The following is an 18,051-nucleotide window of genomic DNA, read 5'->3' as shown; positions in this document are numbered from 1 at the left end:
AACGTTCAAATGCTATTGCTGATAAGATGGAATACCTTAGCTGAGCATAGTGGTGCACCCTCTTGATCCCAATGCTCAGGAGGCAGAGTCAGGTGGATCTCTGAGTTCAAGGCCAGCCTGGACTACATAGTGAGTTCCAGGACAGCCAGAGCTACACAGTGAGACCCTGTCTCAAAATAACAACCACCAGATGTAATACCTTGATGTGGGGGACTGTCACCTCACAACTGCTCTAATTTCAGCAAACGTTTTTACATCATGGGTCTTGGACCTCAGAGAATGCGCCGCCTCTCTACTTCATTAGCACTCACATCTGCAGTACCAAGGACTGTGTTTATCCTGCAGGACAAAGGGTGCTTGTATTCGGGAGTGTGGCTGCAATAGCTCACTTGTCCTTCATCGCCTTGGTCCTTCCCTTCCTTCTGGAGATGAGGGAAAGATTAGTTGAGCTCCCTGGAGAAAAGCATTAGGTAAATACAGGACGTTGCCCAGTTATTGTTACTATTATTAACAACATTAACAGCTGGGGCATATGTACCCCCAAGGGGTTTGAGTGAACATCTAGGCCAGGGGTCTATAGAACTCCAACTCTTGATCTCTTTTTTTTTTTTGGTTTTTCGAGACAGGGTTTCTCTGTGTAGCTTTGCGCCTTTCCTGGAACTCGCTTTGGAGACCAGGCTGGCCTCGAACTCACAGAGATCCGCCTGGCTCTGCCTCCCGAGTGCTGGGATCAAAGGCGTGCGCCACCACCGCCCGGCTCAATTCTTGATCTCTTAACACCATGTGAACCTAGGGGTCCCTGTGGTATATGAGTCCTATGGGGCATGGAGGCTGCTGGGGATGAAAGAGGGGAGCTGTCTTTCTCTATGGAAGGAAGAGCATACCTCCTTCTAGACAGAGGCCAATAATGAATTGGGTCAGTGACTGGTCATAGAAAGCATTACATGTGTCAGCCTACGGGCCAAAGCCCCAGGGATGAAGTCTTCACTGAGGTTTAGGTGTCTGGAGCCCACCTGACAAGAAAGGTAGGGTGGGGTTCTTGTTCTTTTCTCTCTCTCCACACCAATTACATTTTGTAGTAAAAATAATTATGCGTTCCATTTAAAAGTACATTTGTGTGAGGAATTTAACAGGGTAGAAATGATTCTCCTCCACAATTTATATCCAACACATCTTCATTGAGCTTATGCCTTGGCTGGAAAGTCTTGTACCAACGAGCATGGAGGAGACGCCAGGGCACAGATGACCTGGTGGATAAGTTAAGATGTGAAGATAACTATGGCACAGATGGATAGGGACTTGAGAGGTTCTGATGAAGAGGAAGCAGAGTGGGGTGGGAGTCAGAGTCATGAGTCAAGGCCTGGCCTTGAAGGGTCAGAGAATCTGATCAAGGAGGGATGGAGGCATTGGCATTCCCAAAGAAGGAACCAACCCCACAAAAGGAGAAGCAGGGGACGCGTGCGGCGCACTGGGTAGTTACCTCAGCCTGGCGAGTGAAGAATATGGGAGATATGAAGGCTTGCTAATGTGTATCGGAAACGAGAGATGTTCTCCCTAATCTAGACCCGTTTCTCACTCATGAGCAGTACAAGCCTTGGAAAGTTTCTAGGTAAGTAGAAGTCAAGACAAAACTTGTCTAGGGCCTGTTAGTGAGTGACTTGGAAATAGAGATTCAGAACGACACTTGCAAGGCTTCTGGCCTTTGTACTGACCAGACACAGATGAGTCTGTGGGAAAGTGCCCGGGGCCAGGGGCGGGTGGGTAGCTTCTCTGGGAAAGCCTGGAGTTTCCGAGCAGCTGGGCATCCTTCTCTACTGTTGACTTGGTCTCGTTAAGTCAAATCTTCCCATGGAGCCTGGGTGGTAGATGAGGCTGGTGGCTGGACTGAAGCTGCTGGAAACTCGGATGGGTTGGGCTGGGAATGGCAGAGTGTGGGATCGTTGCAATAAAATGCAGGGAAAAGAGCCCTTGCCGTGTCCTGGGGTGTGAGGCACAGGGCGTGGGGCCCTGCATTCCCGGGTGGCTAAGACGCCGCCCGCCGTCACTGTTGATGATTATCATTATTATTCCTGCTCGGGCTTCTTGGAACTTCCATCCTGCAGGACCCTGCCTGGCTGGGCAAGCGTCATCAACTAGCAAGGGGTAGGGCGGGTGGCTCCCAGCAGCAAGGGAGCAGGACATAACTAGGGTTTTCTGGCAGTTCTGAGATCCTTTGTAACCACGGATGCATGGGCAGAGTTTCTCCAGGGGAAACTGAGACACACTAGCAAGGAGTGAGTTGGCCGAGGTCCTTCAGCAGAGACCTCTTCTTTCCTTACCATGCCCTTCATGAGGCCATGCTTATTCTCTCCAAGCTGGGGCTGATTTTGTAGGATTGGAGGAGAGCCAGAGAAGGTGTGGATTCTAGAAGAGAGAACTGGGCTGGGGCCAGGACATCAGAGCTGGGACCTTCTGTGCCAGGTGCTGCGGGCATCATGAGGTCAGGCTCCTGGTTTCAAGTCTCTCTGGAAGGTTCTGCCATATGGGTGGATCTTCTGTAAGCCCCCAAGGGAAGGCAAGGCTGGAGACGTGCAAAATGCCCAGCTCTGTCCATCAGAGGCCAGATTCAGCATCCTGGGATAGGAAGAGCCTAGATCTCATAAAGATGGGCCAGGCCCCACAGCAAAGGGCCAGACAAAGGCTCATAGACTGAGAAAGGTGTGTGTATCCGCGTGCGCTGTGTGAGTCCGCGTGGTTGTGTGCACATTTTGGTAACACCAGCTTCCAGTGACGACGAGTCTCTGCTTGCTGGGATGAGATGAAAGGGAGAAGGGCTGGAGGGAATGTGACTGGAAGACTGATGAGTAGGTAAGGGGTTGAGTGGAATCCTACAAAACACATGGATTCGGGCCCAGTGGGCACCCGCTGGAGAAGGAAGGGAGTGGTCCAACGTGCAGGCTGAGGTCCTGTCTCCTTCTCCACTTGCACATGTCACTTCAAGAGCAGCGGCCCCTAGAAACATCTTCTGGCTTAAAGGAAAACTGGGTCAACAAGTAGGCCACAGAAGCGGGAGGAGAGAAGGTGATAAGCAGCCCCCACAAGCACTCCCAGGACCCACAGCTCCCAGAGCCAGCCCTGCTGTGTGTTCACGAAGCTGGCACTTATCAAGCGGCTACTGTGAGCAAGGTGGGCTACTTAGCTCTGCAGTGCAACACAGGAGACATGTTCTCCGCTCTCAGGAGGCTCTCAGGAGAAAGACAAATCTTTCTCTTTGAAGAACTCCTCAGCCGAGTCCGGAGACATCTTCTTCCTCCCTGGCAGGGGTTATGCCAGCTGTACCTCGGCCATCAGTCTGCTACATCTCTGGAGGTTCACACAAAAAAATCGAGCTCTGTGAGTTCGAGGCCAGCCTGGTCGACAAAGCGAATTCCAGGACAGCCATGGAGGCTACACAGAGAAACCCTGTCTCGGGAAATTAAAAAGAAAATAAATAAATAAATAAATAAATAGGCAAATTTCACTAGAACTCCTGCCAGTGTCTTGACACCCACGCAGCCAAATCATCCAGTGTTCAGCTACAAAAGCCATCCCTGGAGCTTCCTACTGTGTCAGACCACCATAAGACTCAGTGTGACCCTACCATACCAGACCACCATAAGACTCAGTGTGACCCTACCATACCAGACCACCATAAGACTCAGTGTGACCCTACCATACCAGACCACCATAAGACTCAGTGTGACCCTACCATACCAGACCACCATAAGACGATTCATTAGATACAATATGAGCTTCTAGGGGTTTTCAGAGCCCCGACACAAGTTTCATTCTTACTGCCCAGTAGTGTCCCTTCCCATTCACAGCACACAAATATCAGTAACCTAACTGTCAACATCTGAACAACACCACAAACCTTTTCAAGGGAATCCTTTCCATGTTTATAGCCAATTCATTTGACAAGCATGTACATTATAGAGGCTATGGACCAGGTCCTGTGATAGTCACAAAGTAGCTCTTTTGATGTTGGGGGAAGGTAGGCCTCCTGCCGCAGAGTGAGGGGCATGCTTGACCAGGGAGGATAGACACTAAGGGAGACAGACAGAGCAAGCTCACGGCTGCGCTGCTCACTGTGGTCTCATAGAGCTTTCCTTCCTCAGCTCTTCACATCACAAAGTGATGCCTTGCTTGGAGGAATGGAGAGCGTTCTAATGAGATGTTCCCATGGCATGACCCTGAAGGCACCACATTGTTCTCCAGTGGAAAATGTTTCTCCATTCCTGAATTCAGCATCCTCTGAAGTGATACAGGAAATGAGCAGAATTAGAGTCTAAAATTTCTGTGTTAAAAAAAAAAAAAGCCCTTACTGGGCAGTGGTGGCACGCACCTTTAATCCCAGCACATGGGAGGTAGAGGCAGATAGAGGCCAGCCTATCTGGGTCAACAGAGCTAGTTCCAGGACAGCCAGGACTGCACAGAGAAACACTGCCTCGAAAAACCAACCAACCAAACAAACAAACAAAAAACCAAGCTCTTTGGAGGCTGGGCTTGGATTGTAAAATGCTTGCCAAACAAGCATGAGGACCTGATTCTATCTCCAGCATCCACTGGAGGCCCACATTGTCATCCAGGCACAGCCCCGGAGACTGTCTGGGGTTTGCTGGTCAGTCAGGCTTGCCAAGATGGCAAGCGACCGAGGAAGACATACAGTGTTGATGCCTGACCTCGAGACACATGTGGACACATGAACATGCTCAGCTTGCCCACACACCCTTTAAACAATGGAAGTTATGAAGGGCTGCAAATGGCCCTTACCATTTCGCCCAGTTAGGAAATAACAGCTCCCATGCCCTGACCCAGAGGGCAGCCATCTTGTGGGGAAAGAAATCCACTCTCCTTGGCTCTAACTACAGTGGTAGGCGGTTCCCCCTGTGTGTGGTGTGAGACTTGTCCGTGAAGGAAGACTCTAACTCCTCCTGTGGTTGTTAGAGGTGGGGTGGGTGTTTAGCCAGTGTAATCAGAAGAAAAGTCTTCCAACTGTCTCAGTAAGGCAAGATGCTACAAATGACCCCTTCTTGCTTATCTGCCCCAGACAACACCCCAAGTTAGGAAATGTTCTCTACTCTAAATGCACAACTCCTATCAACCAACATAAGCAAGAAGCCTTTGAATCTGTTCAGCCTCATTTCCCTAAGCATCAACATCCCATGTGGAGACTTTTGAGAGGGTGTGATAACTGGGAAGCGGATGGGAGCTGGGACATGCTGTGTTAGTCTCTTGATGATCTTCTAGGGTCCTCTCATACTTGGGGCTCTCCCCGCAACTTTGTGGCTCTGTCTCCAAAGCACCTTGACCCAGGGTCAAGAAACTGGGATGGCTCTTGAGAATGCTAAGGGAGAAGCTGCTGTGCCCAGGAAAGCAGTCCCTTTTCAGGCTTCCCTGGCAGCAGTGGAAGTGTTTGAGGCTAGACAGTGAGACAGGCATGAGAAATAACATGGTCAAAATGCTGTCCCAAGTGTGGAGTTTCCCAAATCAAAGGGCAGGTCACTATAGGGATAAGAGTCCTGATGGGCGGTGGTGGTGCACACTTTTAATCCCAGCACTTGGGACACAGAGGCAGGTGGATCTCTGTGAGTTCGAGGCCAGACTGGTCTACAGAGTGAGTTCCAGGCTACACCAAGAAACCCTGTCTCTAAAAAAAAAAATGCCCCTCAACAAAGGGGTGGTGGTAAGAGTCCCTTCCTTTCCCTCCTCCCTTCTTTCCTCCCATTCTTCCTTCCACTCGTTTCCTTCTTCCTTCCTCTCTTCTCTCCTTTCCTCCTCCCTTTCCTTCCTTCCCCAGCCCTCTTTGCCTCCCTCTACCCCTGCCTTCTTTCCCTCCCTCCTTCTCTCCATTCCTCCCTCTTCCTTCTTCCTTTTTTCCTTTCTCTCTCCCCTGCTTCCTCTTTCCTCTTCCCCACCCCCATCCCTTTCCTTTCCGCTTCCCCGGGGAACCTAGCAGTGAGTCCCTACATCAGGCTGCCCTCAGTTTACCGTCAGTCACACCCTCTTCCCATCTGCCTTTCATTCCACAGCTCCTCAGCTCAGCTTTGTGTCCTTTATACCACCTTCCCCATCTTGTCAAGCCCCGGTTGAACTCTCCGTTCTCTGAATTCTAATTCCACTGCATAAGGTGTGCTTCGTGATATATTTGACTATACCACACCTGATACTGTCCAGCTGCATAACCCACCTGAGTCCTGGTTCCCTGGGCAGGGTGTAAATGTGTAGAGAGCAAGCCCATTTTAGAGTCTCTTAGAACCCCGAGCACAGGGATGAATTGTTGTAGGACTTGATGGAGCCTTTTTTTCCTTTTGCTCCTCATTAAATCTGGGAGAGTGTGCACTGAAAGGTGGCCACTGGAGTCATTAAGGTCCACAGCTTGTTTGGGTGGAGAAACATATTGTACAACAGCAATTAAATTCCTGGTAGACAGAATCCCTGCCTTTAGATGCATCATGGAGAGCCCTGGGAACAGTCTGGAGATTGCACGACATCTTTCACAATACCTTGAAATGGAGTTCAATTACCTATGGGGAAACCTGTGGTCCCAGTGGTTCCAAATAGCAGTGTGCACCTTAGGAAGAACTCAGGAATCCAAAGAATGTGGGAAAGCCTTCTGCAGGATTGTCACCTGTCAACCTGGGAGAACTCACCTGAGACGGAACAGTGTAAATGCTGCAGATGTGATAAGGAAAGAGCAGGGCAGACATGGCCCTCTGTTGTGAAGCTCCTCTCCAGACTCATGTCTCAGTCCAAGAGAGTGAGACCTGAAGAGGAAGCTGTGTATGCAGTGGGAACTATCAGATTATTATAATCTCCCCCCCCCCCACCTTGTCATCATTCTCTCCCTCCTCCTTCTCCTTCGAGACAGGCTGTCATGAGTTCTGATCCTCCTGCATCCATTTCCTCAGTGCTGGGCTTACAGGTGTGCACCACCACACTCAGTTCGTACGCTGCTGCTGATCAAACACACGGCTTTGCGTTTGCTAGATGAGCACTCTACCACCTCAGTGGGCTACATTCCAGCCCAGCGCCTTTCCCTCTTAACACGGACACACGGTCTCATTTCCTCTACCCTCATCTCTTGTTAGGAAAGAGAGTGGTCGTTTGACAAATCACACGACTGGTGGGAAAATGGAGTCAGAGTACCACATCACTGGTGCAGGGCATGCTGGTGGTCAAGAAAGAGCCTAGCCCTTAGCGGCCTTCATTTATGGCTGCTAAAGGATACCAACAATGAAAGAGGAAACCCTATTCTTCTCAAATAGCTTACACTCCAGGGAGGGACTAGAGAGGTCCTTAAAATTCGGGTACTGTTTTTACCCGAGTGAATACAAAATGTAGTGGACCACAGAGGAAGTGGCCCAAAGCCCTCTGAGGAAGTGTGGAAGGCTTCCCAGAAGAGGCTGCACTTGAGCTGAGATGTAAAAGACAAGGTCTCTGCCAGGTAAACAAGGACGGGGTGTTCCAGGTGGAAGACATGATACGGAGAAAGCTTAGATGAAGGAGCATGGCCTGTGACAGATGCTGGAGACGGTCAACCTGTACAACATGGGGGAGTCAAGGAACAGTGAAGCTGACCCCAGGTTTGGGCAAGTCCCAGAATGTCTTACCAAACAGTTCAGGGTTCTGTGGAGAGCTAGATGTATTTCCTGAGGCTGCTCTAGCAAATCACCACAGACTGGGAAGCATAATGCAGCGCAAATGTGTTGCCTTCTGATCTGGAGGCCAGAAGTCTCACTGGCTGCAGCAGACAGCACTGTGTCAGAAATGGGGAGAAATGGGTCCTTGCTTGCCTACTTCTGCTTTTCAGGGCAGCCCACATTCCTCAGCTCACATCCCTTTCCCTCTCCATAGCCAGCATCCCGTGGTTTCAATCCTGCTTCCCTAACTGTATCTCAGACTCCAACACGTCTGTCTCAGTCTAAGGACTCTTGTGATGGCACTGGAACCCTTAGAATCCAGTACAATCTCCACACTCCTTAATCGAATCACCTTGTAAAGTCCCTCTTGCAATGTAAGGTAACATATTCACAGGTTCAGAAACGTGGATGTGGGTCTTTTGGGGGGAAAATATCTGAAGAAATCTGAGCTTGGGGTGCTAGGCAGTACAGCACTGTGGCTAAAAGAGCTGGTGTGGGGACTGGAGAGATGGCTCAGTGGTCTGCTCTTGCAGAGGACCGGGGTTCAATTCTGAGCACCCATATGGTAAGTCACAACCAGCTATAATTCCATGTCCAGAGGATCTGACAGCCTCTTCCAGGCACTAAGTATGCATATGGTGCATATATATACATGTAGGCACTCACATATCCACACTGAAAAACTATCTTTGGGAAAGAAAATCACAGTTATGGGCTCTGACCGTCCCAGTTCGCTCTCGCCTCTGCTGTGTAAGAACAATGTGACCTACGTCATTTCCTGCTCGTGGTCTCTGTACCTTAGTTTTCTTGTGTAAAAGAGGGATACCCACCTCTTCCTTAGTTATTCAGATTATATGGGGTCACAGTGATGAAACTTAGGACAGGATGAGCCATTCAGTAAACTGGAAATATCTTTTTTTGGGTGTGGGGGGTTCAAGGCAGGGTTTCTCTGTGTCATCTTGGCTGTCCTGGAGCTCACTCTGTAGACCAGGCTGGCCTCGAATTCACAGATCTACCTGCCTCTGCCTCTCAGAGTGCTGGGATTAAAGGAGTGGGCCACCACCACCCAACCAAATATCTTGGTGCTCAGTGCTAAGAACAGAACCTAGCCCACGATGAGGCTCATCAACACAGGAAGGAAGGAGACAGCCGAGCACCCGGGGTTCTCTGACACGAAGAAAACGTGATACTCCGTGATACTCCGATTCTCAGGATAATGTGCCCCACTGCCTCTGTTGACATACAGAAATGAAAGACTGGAAACTGCCTGCATCTATCCCTCGTTTCTCCTGAGATTTGTTCTGGGTGTTAAAGAGTAGATGATGTTTACTTATTTATTCTGGATTTTGGAGAGAAGATCTCACTTTGTACCCAAGGCTTGCCTGGAAATGTAGCCCAGGCTTGCCTCAAGCTCAGGGTGATCCTCCTGCTTCAGCTGGGATTACCAACATGAGCTGCCACTACCATCTATGATACTTCTTTAATTATTTGCCATTTATTTATTTATTTACCACACCCTACCCCCGAGATTTCTGCAACACTGTTTAACTTGACGTTCAGCCATTTGAAGACATGGTAATGTCTCAGGCAGGTACCCAGTGTGATGACATGCACCTGACTGATTTGGGAGTGACCTGCTCTGGGGTTCTTAGACGCCATTACACATATTTAACCATCTCCTTTGTCCTCACTTTCTACTAAGGCGCCAACAAGCCCCTGTTCTCTTTCTCTTATTGATTTCTTCTCTAAGTACCTCCATAGGTACAGATCTAGCCGTTTGCCTATCAGCAGGGTTGCCCAAATAAAACGGAAGTCAGCCAGTGACATTTGGATTTCCGATAAACAGTGAGCAATTTTAATGTAAGTACATTCCAAATATTACTACCTGTCCAAAATAGTGCTTTATTAACCGGTTATTTGATTAACCAGAACATTCCATTCCCTAGCATCACAAAGTAACATTTCACTTTGTCCCTGTGGTGCAATTTACAAGGTAAATTGGTATTCAATTCCAGAAAGTTCCAGCGTCTTCTTTACAAATAGTTTTATGTGGTAACCAGAGGGGAGAAGGCAGGCAATGGTTCTGGGGAGGATGGGGGTCAGAAGAGAGGGCACCGCTGTCTTACGACACAGACCCTAGCTGCCCAGCTCTGGGTTTCACAAGCACAGACAAGCCCCTCCACTAATGGGGGGTGCAGCCTTGTTCCTCGGGATCTAAAGAGCCCTCAGCATACTCATTCTGTTGGAGTATATTGAGATTGGTACCCTGCTTTCTTGTGAAAACGGGTGCTGGATGGACATGGTGGCCCATATGGGTAACCCCACAATTGGGAGGCTGAAGCAGGATTCCATGTTGGAACCCAACCTGAACTGCACAGAAAGACCATCTTTCAAAACTGAATCAATCAATCAATCCAACTGCATACTGTACAAAGCATGTTCTACATTGCAGTCTAGGATAATGTCAGTTCTCACCCCCTACGGGATATGCATTAGGTTGGTGAGTATGAGCTGTTGTAACCGGCTATGGTTTGAATCTACAAGGCTGGTCTTTCCATTGACAAGAAAGTTTGCTCAAAGCCTTTTCCCCAAAGATCCATTATAGGTGCCTCATCTAGCATCCTCCTCCCCTGCTGATCCATCACCCCCAATTCCTCATTCTAAATTTCCTTCCACGGTCTGTGGATTAGTTGCCTGAACCGCCCCCTTCAATTTTTTCTTTTCTTTCCTCCCACCACCCCGCCCCAGGCAGTCTCTCTGTGTAGCCTTACCTGCCCTGGAACTCACTATGCAAAGCAGTTTAGTTTTGAACTCTTAGGGATTCACCTGCCTCTGCTCCCAAGTGCTAGGATTAAAGGGGGTGCACCACCGTGCCTGGCTAGGTTACCATGACTGACCATTAGGGCTTGGCACTGTGCCGGCCAGATCTCTCCCTCCCTGCAGCCCACAACCTTGGCTCCTAGTAGCACTTCTCAGCTCCCTACTCCGAATATGTCTTGGTCTCCTCCCACTGACCTGTCTAGTGCTCTCAGCCAGACATCAGTTTTCACATCAAAGTTGTCTGGGCATCTTGTGGTATTGGTACCTACATGTCCGCACTCTTTTAAGTATCCTTTCAGAGACTAAACAATGCAAAATACTTTAACAGCTTATGAAATCTTTTTTTTAAAATTTATTTATTATGTACACAGAAGAGGGCGCCAGATCTCATTACAGATGGTTGTGAGCCACCATGTGGGTGCTGGGAATTGAACTCAGGACCTCTGGAAGAGCAGCCAGTGCTCTTAACCTCTGAGCTGTCTCTCCAGCCCGAATTTTTTTTTTTTTAATTTACCTTTATTTTGTGAGTATGTTGGAGTGTCTGCATGTATGTGTATACTCCACATGAGTGCCTTATATCTGTGGAGGCCAGAAGAGGGTATCAGAAACCATGGAACTAGAATTAGCCAGTGGCTGTGAGCTGCTGTGGGGAGTGGGAACCAATTCCTGGTTCTCTGAAAAATCAGTTAAGTGCTCTGAGCAGCTGAGCCAGCCCCTACTCCAGTTCAGCCAAAATCTCACACACACACACACACACACACACACCGCCCCCCATGAAACCTTAAAAGAAATCTGGGGCTTTTATTCCTGAGAAATGAGCAAAGCCACCTAACCATAGGCCTTGAGGGCTGGAAAGGGATTCCAGCTGCATCCTCAGGTACCAAAGGACAATAGGTATCCTCAAACCCTTAGTTACTTTCTAGGAAATGGGGCCCCCGAGGGGCTGGGGGAATTAAAGACTTACTGGTACAACCTCTAAGAAAAACTTGCTCCAGATAAGGTCTCCTGGTCCTTAATTGTTATTGTTATTGTTATTAACCCAACTCCTATGAAAAGCTGCCACAGCTCCGTTAACAACCGCAGGTCTGGGTTTAATTAATACCTCTGAAGGCTGAGTCCTCGGGCAACGTGTTGTCCGCCCCCACAACTCCACAAACAGGCTCCTCTCCCTCCTCTGACTCGGCTCACAAGGTCTTCTTCTTAGGCAGATCCTCCAGCGGTTCCTTTATTCTCTCCTCTGCCAATCACTGCTCTTCCAGCCCGTTCCCGGGCTTGGTAATCTCACAGATCTCCTTTGACCTTCTTTTTCCTTTTTCCAGCTACCAAGTTACCCGGTAGAGTCTTCAAGAATCAAGCCTCAAGGGCTTTGAAATCTGAGGTGCCCAGAATTCCCTAGCAGCCCCCAATTCTGGCCCTGCTTCCCGGGTCTCCTCTTGAGAACTTCTAGACACTTCTCAGGTGGTACAGCCGGTTGGGTGGGTTGGCTGGTTTAGGGTTACAGAGTTTGGCACTGACTCCAGCCCCTCTCGGCTGCTCTCTTAAATTAATTAATTCCAATTAAAGAAAAATCTCAATTGGACCTCAGTGCATGCCTCTGGGGCACATGTCCCATCAATTACAAACAAATTAACCCTACTACCTAACAGAATGAACCTCTTTGAAGATTCCCATACAACTGCAGCCTAAGGGTCTTAGAGGCCTCTGCTACAGACAGAGGCCAAACCCTAAGGAGGAATTTGGGCCCAGTACACTAAGGCCAGGGTTCCTCTCTGCCTTTCCTTAGTGAGCTAGGGAGTGAAGGTTTGTAGGTGGTGGCCTCATTTCTCTAGAGCAGCCGTTCTCAACCCGTGGACTTCGAATGACCCTTTCACAGGGGTCACCTAAGGCCATCAGAAAACACAGATACTAACGTTACGATTCATATCAGTAGCAAAATTACAGTTATGAAGTTGTATGGTTGGGGTCACAACATGAGCAACTGTATTAAAGGGTCACAGCATTAGGAAGGTTGAGAACCATTGATCTTAGGGCAAGACCAAAGTCTCTCAAATTTAAAAGTCCACCTCTCCACTATGGGAACTGGCCATTAGGCAAAGGTAAGGATGTATCTTGTCTGTTTATTTTATTTTTACTTTGTTTTTTTTTTTTTTTTTTTTTTTTTTTTCGAGACAGGGTTTCTCTGTGTAGCTTTGCGCCTGTCCTGGAACTCACTTGGTAGCCCAGGCTGGCCTCGAACTCACAGAGATCCGCCTGGCTCTGCCTCCCGAGTGCTGGGATTAAAGGCGTGCGCCACCACCGCCCGGCTTTTACTTTGTTTTTTGAGACAGCAGTTCTTGGTGTAGTCCTGGCTATCCTGGAACTCACTCTGCAGACTAGGCTGGCCTAGAACTCACAGAGATCTGCCTGCCTCTACCTCTCAAGTGCTGGGGTTAAAGGCGTGAGCCACTACCGCCCAGCAAGGTACGGATGTGTCTTTACTGGGTGTTCCAACACTAAAATGGATATTGAATTGGTTTATTCTTTTGCATCACTATAGACCCAGCATGGAGGGTACCGCTGAAGATGCTACTGACTGGGAGGAGAGAGGGAGGCAGAGATCCATCATCTTTTCTTCCTTTCTTCCTACTTCTTTCCTTTTTATCTATTTGTTGTTGTTTTAATCTTTATTGTTTTTGGAGAAAGAGGTCTCACTGTGTAGACCTGGCTGGCCTCAAACCTCAAACTCATAAGAGATCTGCCTGCCTCTGCCTCCCCAGTGCTAGAACTATTAAAGGTGTGGACCACCATGCCTGGCCCTATTTGTTTTATATGTTTGAGTGTTTTGCCTGCATGTATGTCTATATATCATGTGCATGCCTGGTGCCCATGGAAGTCAGAACTAGAGTTACAGATGATTATGAGCTGCCTGGGTCTTGGGAATCGAACTCAGATTCTCTAAAAGAGACCAGGACTCCTAACTGCTGAGCCATCTCTCTACTGCCTACAAATATTTTTCCATCTGTGAAAAATAAGTAGGCAGATTGAGATTAGCCCTAAACCTTGGTTTACTAATACTGTCCTTTTTGCCTGGAGTTAAGAGTACTAGTAGACCAGATAAACGGGCTTCTCCTTATCTACTCAACTCATTTATTTATTGGCATGTGTTGACTGTAAATCACTTTGGTCTTTTATGTTTGTCGGCATCCTGGCTGTCCACTTGAGTCCAAACTTTCAGAGGGCAGAGACCAGTTCTGTTAAATTTGCTTTGTATGGTATCCAGCAAAAACTACAGGATGGGGTCAGAGATGTCCTGGACTTGGACCCTGGACACCCAGGTTTTAGCTCTGCCCATCTGACTCTTAAAATTAGGACCTTATTTTTATTGGCTGTTAAAAACTTAATCTGGGCTGGGGGGAGTCTAGAGAGATGGCTCAGCGGTTAAGAGAACTGACTGCTCTTCCGGAGGACCCAGGTTCAATTCCCAGCACCCACATGGCAGCTCACAACTGTCTGTAACTCCAAGATCTGATACCCTCATATAGACATAAATGCAGGCAAAACACCAATGCAAATAAAATAAAAATTAATAATTTAAAGAAAAAAGACTGGGCCCAGGTGTGGTAGTGCACGTTTTTTAATCCCAGCATTCCAGAGGTGGAGGCAATTGGATCTCTGTGAGTTTGAGTCTAGCCTAGTCTACACTGGGATTCTCAGGCCAACCAGGACCACATAGTGAGACCTTGTTTCCATTAAAGGCAGTGGGGGAGGCCTCGGGGTCAGACATGGTGATAAATGTCTATAACTGCAGTACTTGGGGGGTGGAGGTAAAAGGATCAGGACTTCAGGTCACTGTTAGCAACCTAGACTTTCTGAGGCCAGTGTAAGTTACATAAGAAGCTGTCCCAAAAAAGTGGGGTGCGTTTCTGTTGGCTTCTACCCACTCTCTTAATTAAAAAAAAAAACAATTAGTGAAGAGTTATCCAAGACCAAGAAACCAGAATGGATGTGCGCTGAAGTCTCCTGTAATGAGGGACAAGCTTCAGTGTGGCCATTGGATGGGGGTGGGGTGGGGATCCTGCTACTTGTTCTTTTCTTGTGATTTGCAGGATTAGCAGCATTGGGAGGCAACCCCCTGCCTGTGGTGAGTGAAGGGGAAAGAGTAAAAAGAGAACAGAGGAACAGGGCTCTCTAGCTGGACCTTCTTAGCTAGACCTGAATCCCAAGCAAGCACTTGCAAAACATGGATCTGTAAAAGTTTCTAGAGGCAAGTCCCAGGGCTCAAGAGAAAGAAAGAAGGAAAAAACTATTACAGAAGATACAGAGACAGAGCTAAAGTTAGGATTCCTTTCTACCATGCACCAAAGGTACTAGTTTTCACTTAATAAGAATATGTGAGGGGCTGGAGAGATGACTTAGCAGATAAGAGCACTGGCTCTTCTTCCAGAGGACTTGGTTCAATTCCCAGCACCCATGTGGCTCACAACTGTCTGGAACTCTAGTTCCAGGGGATCTGGCATCTTCACACAGACAGACATGCAGGCAAAACACCAATGCACATAAAAAAAATTTTTTTTTCTTTTTCTTTTTTTTTTTTCCCCCGAGAAAGGGAGTCCTGGCTGTCCTGGAACTCACTCTGTAGACCAGGCTGGCCTCAAACTCATAGAGATCCACCTGCCTCTGCTTCCCAAGCGCTGGGATTACAGGCGTGTACCACCACCACCCAGCCAATAAATCTTTTCCTTTTTCTTTCTTTCTTTCTTTTTTTTTTTAAAGACTCTGTGACAGTATTTTTTTTTTTTTTTTTTTTTTTTTTTTTTTTTTTTTTTGGTTTTTCGAGACAGGGTTTCTCTGTGTAGCTTTGCGCCTTTTCCTGGAACTCACTTGGTAGCCCAGGCTGGCCTCGAACTCACAGAGATCCGCCTGCCTCTGCCTCCCGAGTGCTGGGATTAAAGGCGTGCGCCACCACCGCCCGGCTGACAGTATTTTTTATTATGTATCTATTTATTATGCATAGTATTCCATCTGCATATATGCCTGCATGCCAGAAGAGGGCACCAGATCTCATTACAGATGGCTGTGAGCCACCATGTGGTTGCTGGGAACTGAATTCAGGACCTCTGGAAGAGCAGCCAGTGCTTTTAACCTCTGAGCCATCTCTCCAGCCCTTGACAGTTTTTTTCGAGTAGGGTTATCAAATCCTCCAGGAGACTAGCACCGTGGGAACTAGGGAACCTGGGTCTTAGTTTGACTCTGTTGTCTACTGGGTTGGGTGACTGGCTAAGCCATCAAAACGTTCCTTGGCTTAAATTTCTCTCATTGGGAAGAATACCTGTTCTGTCTGCTCTTGCAGCTGCTGGAAGATCTGATGAGATAACGGACATAAAGTCCCCACAGGAACCATAGAAGGAGGCAGGTAAAATGGCTCATTGGGTCAAACTTCTTGTCCCCAAGTCTGAGGACCTGATTTCAATGCCCAGACCATATGGTAGAGAGAACTGACTCCTACAAGCTGTCCTTTGACCTCTATACACAGGAGGTGGTCGACCACACACATATATAATCACAAATAACAAAAATGTAATAATTAAAAAAGAGAAACCATAAAGCCCAGTTGAAATGGAAAACTGAATTAATACTGTGATTACTAGGGTCCATCCAAAGAATTGGCCTCTGGATGGAGAGTTGGAACACTTGGAAGGTCACCTCATTCTTTGGCCATCACTCCACACACCCCTCATCCAAACAAGACAGCCTGACCAGCAGAGAGGGTGGAGGAATGGGTCAAGTGTCCAAGAAGACATTCTGAGTTCATCAGACCTCAAGTTCATTCTTACACTGAATTTAATTTTATTACGTGTGCTTACTTTCTCCCGTTCTGCTTGAAGATATCCTCTCCACCTGTTGAAACATGATATAGATTTTAGTGTTTATCCACTGAAAGCACTCACTATTGAAGAATGTGGACCAAAGTTCCAAAACTCTGATCCCTGGAGCCTGGAGTCTAAGTATAATAAAATCCAAACATCTGTTTCTGGAAGGGGCCAAAGACAGAGTCAGCTCTTGGACCCTGTATTTACAAAGTTTCAATCTCTTTCTTAACTTTGTCCCAGACTCAGGTCCTTTTCTTCCCTGGGGAACTGGGTGAGTGGGGGTTGTGGCTGATGTACTGGGAGAAAGTTAGCCCCGTCTATATGGGAATGGTTTTCATGCCGTGGGGGTCAGCTTTAGTCAAAGAACATTAATACTGTCTGTGCTGAATGATAGAAGAAGAAGGCTTGAGAGAAGGCTCAGGAGTTCAGAGCACTTGTTACTCTTCAGAGGACCTGGATTCAATTCCTAGCATCTACTTGGTGGCCTACGACCATCCATAACCCCAGTTCCAGGGGATCTGACAAAGTCACAGGAGCACAGACATGCATGCAGGCAAAATAAACACACGCACACACAAAATAAAAGAAGGAAATATAAAAATAATGGAAGGAGTTCCAACTAAGGTGCGGAGAACTTGAGGAAGTTGTTTCTGGTGGGAAAGGGTTATCCTGACCTTGGGTCTTCCCTATGGAGCCTTCCACCTTGCCACGCCATTTCCTTTCCTAGTACTCTAAGCACTTTCAATTGCAGACACCCTCTTGGCTCTGAGCTCGGATAAATGCTACCTTGTTAGCTAATAGTACCATTAATTATATTAATGATTAATGCTAATTAGTCATAATGTGGTCATACTTCTTACAGTGGAGCCTTCCTTTCTTGCAGCAGTTCTGGGACTCCAGCACACACACACACACACACACACACACACACACACACACACACACACACACACACACTTCCCTATTCCTAACCACAGGACAAGCGCAGCAATCCACTTTTTTTTGCTGACCATCACGGCAGTTTCTAAATTTCTCTAGTTGTTATCAGCGATCCCATTTATCTGGAGAGTGACGACTGCTTATAAGTCCGTCGCTGCGCTGCTTTTATTTACGCCGTGTCACTCACTCTTCCAACAAGGTGGTCGACACTTTTTTAAAAGTTTTTTTTTTTTTTTTAACGTATTCGGCAAGTCAAAGACATTTACTTCCAAATCTCACGCTGACCCACGTTTTCCACCTTCTCCCCCTTTTCACTTTTATCTTTCCCTAGTTCGTGGGATGCCAACCCCCCCCCCCGCCCCCAGATCCCTCGCCTTCAGCATTCAGGCTTCCTTTTGGCAACCACGCTCCCCTCACCCCTTACCCCCCTCCGCCCCCCGCCCCCCCCCCCCCCCCCCCGGCCCGGAAGCGACGCGCATGCGCTGCCCACGCCTTACCTGGGCGCTCGGCAGTGGGCGGAGTGGGCGAGGGCCGGGGGTGGAGCAGGCAGCCGGCAGTTCTGTGCGCGGCTGAGCGCTCACATTGTGGCAGGAGGGAGAAAAGGTGCGCCCGGGCCGAGCCGAGGGCCGCGCATGCGCGCCGACCCCACAGCCGGGGATGGGTGTGTGTGTGTGTGTGTGTGTGTGTGTATGGGGCGGGGGGGGGGGGGGGTGTCGGGATCCCGACCGCGCGCGCGGGGGGGGGGGCGCGAGCGCGCGGGGGCCGCGGGCGGGCGCGCGCGC

General features: G+C 48.4%; 1 long non-coding RNA gene across 2 annotated transcripts; it reads right to left on the bottom strand.

Annotated features, from left to right (window-relative positions):
* Window positions 1-1,108: 1,108 nt before the first annotated feature.
* On the bottom strand, window positions 1,109-17,877 carry LOC128122740 (uncharacterized). 2 transcript variants are annotated; one of them, XR_008222476.1, is made up of 3 exons: window positions 17,767-17,877; window positions 16,325-16,358; window positions 1,109-3,441 (listed from the first exon to the last, which is right to left on the bottom strand). It is a non-coding gene; the product is annotated as an uncharacterized LOC128122740 (long non-coding RNA). The 2 variants fall into 2 exon arrangements; XR_008222477.1 differs by having other exon boundaries at window positions 1,109-3,342.
* Between the last annotated feature and the right edge of the window lie 174 nt (window positions 17,878-18,051).

The sequence above is a fragment of the Peromyscus californicus genome, unplaced genomic scaffold (genome assembly GCF_007827085.1).
Source record: "Peromyscus californicus insignis strain IS unplaced genomic scaffold, ASM782708v3 Scaffold_3__1_contigs__length_106647218, whole genome shotgun sequence".
NCBI lineage: Eukaryota > Metazoa > Chordata > Mammalia > Rodentia > Cricetidae > Peromyscus > Peromyscus californicus.
Note: the sequence above shows the minus strand (reverse complement) of the source record. Positions and strands in the feature narration are given on the sequence as shown.